At 29.5% G+C, this 8,557-nt stretch overlaps 1 pseudogene; it reads right to left on the bottom strand.

Annotated features, from left to right (window-relative positions):
* Window positions 1-909: 909 nt before the first annotated feature.
* LOC119606931 lies at window positions 910-1,823 on the bottom strand (annotated as a pseudogene).
* Between the last annotated feature and the right edge of the window lie 6,734 nt (window positions 1,824-8,557).

Raw genomic sequence — 8,557 nt, 5'->3', positions numbered from 1 at the left:
TTTTTATCATTGTAAACGTAACTTTAACTGTATTTGTTAAAAATTGAACAATGAAGTAAGTTTCTTATGATCCAAAATCACTATGCAAAATTTTATGAGGATCGGTACATAATTGACCCTACCCCCCATATAAGGTCCCCTTCAGAAAATGACTTTAACGCTCATTACTGGCTTACTAGTATTTTTAAGCCAGTAATGAGCGTTAAAGTCATTTTCTGAAGATGAAATTCGACATAAGTAAGTTTCATACGAGTCAAAATCTATCTAAAAAAAATTTATGAGGTCCATGATTGACCCTACCCCCCATATAAGGTCCCCTTCAGAAAATGACTGCAACGTTCATTAATGGTTTAAAAATACGAGTGTAGCGATGAAATTCGACACAAATAAATTTAATACGAACCAAATTCTGTCTACCAAATTTTATGAGGATCGATCCATAATTGAGCCTACCCCCCTAATAAGGACCCCTTCAGAAAATTACTTTAACGCTTATAACTGGCCTAAATATACGAGTATATAGATGAAATTCGACATAAGTAAGTTTCATTTGAGTCAAACGAGGTTTGATGGTGGGTATATAAGATTCGGCATAGCCGAATATAACACTCTTACTTGTTTACAATCACTTGGAGAAAAATTCTTCAAATAAATATTAATTTATCAAGATAATTTTTCTTGAGAGGTTTTAAAATTAAAATAAATATTAAATATCAAATATTCTCGTTTGCAAAAATAACTTTCGGCAAACAAGAATTTATCTTTATGTTTAACATCAGAGGTTCCTCTATGTGTTTCTCAATGAAAAAACTTCCAAATTCTTATTATCTAGGCTTGGAAGTTACGTACGTGTGAAAGATGAAAAACCAGAGAGCTCATTTGAGAGCTCGCTGCGTATGTACGAGCTAGAGCGATAATAACAACTTTTACATTTGCTAAACTTATTGTCATTCCATGTAGTAAGCAACGAAATCTTTGCTTCCACACTCCAAATCATCGCTCAACCGTATTCCTTGAAGCAATATGAGCCACGTTATACTTAGCTTCTTTTTCATTAACGGTATGAAGCAAAGGAGTAAACAGATATGGCGTTAATTTATATCCTGAGTCCCCAAGTAGTCTTCGCCTAGTTCAAATCTTTGTTTTATTGTAGATTCATTAAAAATTATGCAGTCATGGGTGGAGGGGTTGTACCCCTCCACCTTGCAACAATGTCTCGTATTCTTAGTTGTACGTCACAAATTACCTTAAAAACGACAAAAACTGAAACAAACTTTATTATTTATTCATTAGAAGATGTTTACCTGTATCCTTTTCTATTTATATAATATTGGGCCATGTCGCCACCAGTTTTCTTAATTCTTATATGGATGCCATCTATTGCACCAATTACTTCTGGGAAGTCACGGATTAATTTAAAAGCTCTCATTAACAATGCTTCCTCCTCGAGAGATTCTGACATGACCCACTCTTTTACAAATCCGTGAAACGGTTGACTGCGTGAGTCCATGAAGGTCACCGGCATCATCTTGAAACTAAAATTTATTTGTACTTCCTCACCACGTCCCCAACAAATCAGGCGTAAATCCCCTCCTGTCGAATATAATTTTATCTCTGTCTAAATTTACGATTTTTCTTATCGTCGATTTATTAAAACGATATTTAATTTTAAATTGTTTGTCTGGTATCGTGAAGGGATCTACCCTTTATTTGTAAATTTTAGGGCATCTGGCTTAAATTTTCTGTTGAAATACATATTTTTTATTAAACAGTTTTATTTTAATGTACTTACCTATTTGCAATATTGTATTTATGGCATCCATTGTTCTTTAACACTTAAAAATTTTTTTATATCAAACAAAACAAACTTTGTACAAAACATAAACAAATACCAATTGTCACTAATTGTTGCTTTAAAGAAGGATGAATCTTACAATAATTTTTTTCATTTTATTGTATTTTAGGCTATTAATCATTTATGCATACCATTTTTCCTACTTTTGCTTATTATCCGATAATAAACCTATAATATTTTTATACCGTACACCACTATAGTGGGGATATTATAAGTGCTGATGTTTGTAACGCATAAAAATATTGGTCCTACACCCACCTTAAAGTATACCGATCTACTCAGAATCACTTTCTGATTCGATTAAGACATGTCCGTCCGTCTGTCCGGCTGGCTCGCTGTCCATGTAAACCTTGTACGCAAGCTACAGGCCACAATTTGCAAAATATTTCCATAAAATTTAGACCATATGAGTTTTTTGCAAGGACGATGCCTATTGAAAATGGTTGAAATCGGTCCATTATTTCACCTAGCCCCCATACAACCTTACCTTCCGATTTAGGGTTTTTAACTCATAACTACGTCAAGTATACTACTATCTCATTGGCACAACTAAGTTTTATATAGACATAAATGACCGTGCCAGTTATTATAATCATCGGCCGTCGTTTGACCCTACACAGAACCAAAAATTTACCTAAATACTGCAAAATGGGGTGTAAATATGAAGAAACTTTGTTATTATACAGCCAACGAAAATTTTATTCCAGATTACAGATTTGTACGTTTTTTAAGGTTTTATATCAAATGTTTTGATAGGTGTGAACTAAATATGTTTTAAACATAAGACATCAATAATAAAGCTGGAGAGTCTCGTATGGTAAATGTTGTATACGTTTTTGTTGACGGTATAAAAATACGGTTGTAAAAGCTTTACGGTAAAATAAGGTAAAAAATAACAAAATACGTACAACAGGATCGATAGTGGTCTAGTTGTATTTCTTTAGATTTGATATACTATATACATTTTCCTTTCAAACTAACTACTTTCACTTATGTTATCCATTTACTTCATATTTTGGTATAAATGTTTACAAGATTGTTCCTTTATGCTATCTGCATTATATTCAAATATTGTTGTATAATTTATCTTGGGGTTTCCTTCCAAATTGCTTTAAGTAGTAATATGTATTTCTAAATAATAAAACAAATATAAGTGCTATATGTATGCATCTATCTATATATATAAAATGAATGTGTGTTTGTTTGTTTTTAGTTCAATATTTTAAGTGGACGACGTGCCACGCCCACATACAAAATAAGTATTAAAAGTCGGATATCTCGAAACTGCAAGAGCTACAGTCCTCAAATTTTGTATGCAAAACTTTGACGTCCATAAGAATATTTTTGGATAAAATGGGCGGAATGGCGATAGTGGTCGTGGCACCTTCCATATGAAGAAAATCCTAAATCAATATATCTGAGAAAATATAACAAATAGAGTCTTCAAATTTCGTAGGACCCACTTTAGGATCAATATGACTATTTAAGGAAAAAAGGGGGGTACTAGCAGTAGGGGCGTGGCACCCATATGAATTAAATACAAAAATTCGTTTATCTGGGAAATTCGAGCTAGCTTCGTAAAATTTTGCACGAAGAACTTTAATATTTATATGAACATTTTGGGGAAAAGGGCGGACTTTCATTAGGGGGGCTTAGAACCCCCCATATGAATTAAATAGAAAATTTCGTATATCTGAGAAACTATTAGACCTAAAATTCTCAAAATTTGCAACAGCAACTTTGACATCCATGTGAACATTTGGGTAATAAATTGGAGTTTTCGTTTTTCTGGGAAACTAATAGACCAAAATCTTTAAATTTTGCACAAAGAAATTTAACATTTATTTCAACATTTCGGGGAAAATGGGTGGACTTTCATTAGGGGTGGTTGGAACCTCCCATATGAATTAAATAGAAAAAATCGTATATCTGGGAAACTATTAGTGCAAAAATCCTTTGACATTAATGTCAACATTTGGGTAATAGATTGACGGACTAGCAAATTCGAACCTCCCATATGAATTAAATATAAAAATTCTCAGATATACATCTGAGAAACTATTAGAGCTAGAAAAATTCAAATTTTACCTGAAAAACAGTGACATTCATGCGAACATTTAGAGAAAAATGGGCGAACTTTCAATGGGACCTTGGCATTTCCCATATGAATTAAGTACAAAATTTCGTATATCTGGGAAATTATTATATTATTCAAAATTTTCATACGTTACATTAAAATCTAAATTACCATTTGGATAAATTGGCGAACTTCCAATAATTTATATATTTTATATGTAATATTTTGTGCAATCAAATTTTCTTAACTTTCAATCTTATTTATTAAAATAATTTTTTGATAACACAAACACTTTAAAGGGAAACTCAATGTGAAATAATGTACACAAGTATTCTTTTAAATTTTTTCTTTTATATTGCGAAAAAAAACTAAGAAATTTCTTCAGTACATGTCTTTATTCAATTTAAATAAAATACAGAACTTTTCGCTTATAGTCACAACCCTTAATTGCACACAAATTGAGGACTATGTATATCGCTAAAGTGATTATAAACAAAATTTTTTGTATATGGCACAATGTGCTTATAAAGAAAATCGTTTATATTAATTTTTCATGAATATAAAAAAAATAAAAGTTCATGCTTATTAAAGAAATAAATATTATTTTTATAAATGCATTACATTTAAAAAATAAATAATTTTATACCCTTTTTCTATAACTTAAATTTTTGTATTTTTTAAATTTTTGTATTCTATAAACATTTTGTGTAAAATGCTATGTTTTTAACATAAAAGTGCTCTGTTAGTAACGAAATGAAATGTAACAAATGAAATATGTCATAATTTCTTTAAATTGGATGAAAAAAGTTGTTTTTGTGTTTTATGCGAAATCCATTATTCACATGAACAACAGACATCATTTTCATCTAAGTATTAGTAAATGATTCATCATTTCACAGTCCAAACGTCTGAACCAAGAATAATGAAATTTTGACCGTAGTTGTATTTTTGGAGGGATATTTGGAAATTCGAATATTTAGGGGTAAAAAAGAAGAAATTCGAACGTTTAGGAGGTAAAAATTTATAAAAAAGATGAAAAGCTACCAATTTTCTGGCTATTTATAACATTTTAACTAAAACGGCAAGACTTATTTTCTTGAAATTTTCATAATGTCTCATAAAACTGTAACTGCAAGAGTCTTCAAATTTTGTATGGACAATTTTTTAAACATTGAAGAACAGAATTTTGTGAAATGGAATCCTTAAATATTACACGAACAACTTTGACATCCGTATAAACATTTGGGTTTAAATTGGGTAAAATAGCAAAAAAACTATAATTTTTTTTTATTTTTTTTTTCTTAAAAAGCACTGAAAATAAACAAAATAATTAAAATAATTTTGACAAACAATTTCTGTTACCGTATAAAGTAAAATTGAAAATATATTACCACATCAAACTTTTTTTAATTTCGAAAAATTTTTTTTTTTTTTTTAAATTGTTCAAACTTAATAAAATTGTGTATCTGGTAATTTTGAAATGTTTATCAAATTCACAAACCAATTTTTAAACTGTTATTATTATAGAATACAAAATATTCATGCTAACGCCTGTTTCTGTACATTTACAGAAAAGAACGAAAAATTATAGAATAAGGGTATAAGTCTGTTTTAGCTTGAAGATGTTAGTTACAGTTGTATATTCTATTTTTACAAATAAAATATTTGAATATATATCTTGCTCTAAGCAAAAATATCACAAAAAATCTACAAAATTTAAAAATTCGTTAATCTTCTTCAACAAAAACTTCGGATCGTTACTAGTTAATATACGATAATTTTTTTTGTTGTAGTAGTGGTTTGCGATTTTGAAAATAATTTTTTAGAAAAAAATTTCGTGTGTGACAATATCGTGAAGTTTTTTCTTACAACATCACTTTTAATAGTCACGGGTAGATGGCATATATGTGAAAAGTGCTTATATCAAAAATAGACTATAAAGTAATCTTTTTATATGAAGTCAGAGACAGAGACATTTAAATCTAATAAAATTTACAATATAACTTTTTCTAATATATATTATAAATCTCTTTGTAAGTCTGTTCGTTTGTTTGTTTGTTCGTCAATCACGCCTACACGGCTGGACCGATTTTCTTCAAATTTGGAACATGGTTAGAGTCGAAGATCGATCTGTCGCCATCGCCCGCATTGTAAACGGCTTTATCGACTTCGACTAAAATTGACACTTCCGTGTAAGAATTTATACTTGGAGAGTGTTATAGGCTATATTTTTTTCAGTACTAGGTCTTGGAGGGGCAAAAAGGGGGGTAAAATGAGTGAAAAACGGACAAAATGAGTACTTTTGATAGTAAATACTGATTTTGTCTATCATTAAGCAATAGCATTTTCGATTAAACTACTTAATTTGTTAGAAATATATATTAGCAAAGTGCCGTTATGAAAATTGAAGCGGAAGGGGGCAAAAAATAGGCCAAATGGCGAAAATCCGACAAAATGAGTACTTTTTTTCTATTCTGAATCCAAAATATTATAAACTTTGATATTGAGAGTCTCACACATATGTCCATATATTTAGAAACCCCAGTCTAAGGGGAAAAATGGGTAAAAAAGGGAAATTTGTATTTGCTGCGTAAAGGGACTCAATTAATGTTCAGACAATTCAAACTACTTCAATTAATAAATAAAACAAATAAATAAACGTAAAAATTTATAGTTGGGCATGGCCGACCATATGATGTCTACAACAACTTTTTTAATAATAAAGCATTTAAATTAATTTTTACCTTAATTCAGAAATATTTTAACAATTTATTGACACAAAAAGGGATTTTCTAAAATAGGATTATATGAGGGCTTATCCTTATAAATTTTGGTAAATCGTTTTACGTCTACGTTAAAGTTATTTATGTAGAATATCGCAGTAAATTTTTGTGCCTATAAGAGAATTTGAACCATCATGTCCTTTTATGAAGGGGACTTTATATATGGGATGTGATCAAATGAGGACCGATCATTACGAAAATCAGCAGTGTCATTAAAACTTATATAAAACTAAGTTTTGCCGATTTTTTGTGTGATACAAGAATAATTAACATATTTATGAGCTCAAAAGCAATATTCAGGGGTTATGCGAAATAATGGTCCGATTTTAACCATTTTCAATAGGATTCGTCCTTGCAAGAGTATGTGCCAAACTTCATCAAATTGCGACCTGTAGCGTGCGCATAATGTTTGTAATTACACTTAAACGGCTGGAACGATTTTCTTTAAATTTGAAACATAGTTAGATATATAAGTGTATGGTGTGATAGGCTATATTGTTTTCCAAAACTTGGATAAGAAGGGACAAGAAGGTGTATGTGGATGAAAAAGCGACAAAATTCGTACTTTTGAGAGTAAATACTAATTATTGCCTATACTCAAGCAAAACCATTTCTAATTAAGCCTTTAAAGCAGTGGTGAGCAGACACATACTATCAAGTATTAATTGTGTGTATTAAGCAGCAGAGAACCGTATTCAAGTCAACATACACTGCAAAAAGTTGTTCATAAACAAAATAAAATAGTTTGCGTGCAAATACACCTTACATTTATACATTAATAAATTATTTCAATATTTTTTTTCAATAAAGCGTGGAAAAATAAAATGTAATTTCATGAAAAACTAAATATTTTTATAAATAATGAATATTATCTATAAAAATTTATAATTCTTTTTCATTTTTTTTTTAATGTTTTTTTTTATAATCAATTATTTTTTTTCCCAATTAACATCAAACATTTTGCTATGTGTATTAAAACAAAACAACAAACAAGTTTTCATTTCACTTAAACACAGACACACCAATACACGCAAGCTTCCCAGCGGTAAAAATACACATTATGTACTCGCTTATCTAAGTGATATTTCGTGGCAGTCAGTGCTGATGCTTTCACTTATTCTTCCACTTAGATTTAACATAAAAGTGTCCTAGGCTGTGTCATCGATGTGCTCTCGCTTAGAATGTAAGCCATAATATCATTAAGACAAATTAAAATTTCACATACATAATGTGTGGAGTTCTAAGCGAAGTTAATGAGACGCCTATAAACGCTTGCAAATATGAATGTAATGTATGTAGATTACAATCCTATTTGCATTTGTAAGTTAAAGTACCATGTCTTCCGATTTTGTTATAGAAAAAATATATATTTTTTATATTTATTTTAAAATTATGCAAGTTTATTTAAAAATGATCATCAAATAATAAACATGTATTATAGTTAATTCAATAAAAATATAATTAAACAATTTTAACGAAGATAAATGAATGAATCTTACTTTTCTTTTGAAACTTTCGGTCAGTATTAAAACTAGAATATATGAAGTAAATTTACACCAATTTTTAAGTCCGTTTCTGCCATTTAGATCAGCACACTTATTTTAAATTTTTACAATAAAATAACTTTTTTAACAAAACACAACGTCACTTACAAAAGATCAACTTTAAACTGAAACAAAAATATTCTTCTTTTCATGTATGTAGTCAGGGCTGCCAGATGAATTTTTGAAAAAATCGTCAATTTCCCGATAAATTTTTAAATAATCGTCATTTTGGTTTTAAGAAATCGTAAAGAAAATCGGAGAATATGAAAGCTTAAAATTTTTATAAAATATTAAAAAT

This window comes from Lucilia sericata, unplaced genomic scaffold (genome assembly GCF_015586225.1).
Source record: "Lucilia sericata isolate MDLA Ls3-8-SP2 unplaced genomic scaffold, ASM1558622v1 Contig000637F_arrow, whole genome shotgun sequence".
NCBI classification, from domain to species: Eukaryota; Metazoa; Arthropoda; class Insecta; order Diptera; family Calliphoridae; genus Lucilia; species Lucilia sericata.
This window is presented reverse-complemented; position numbering and strand designations above follow the sequence as displayed.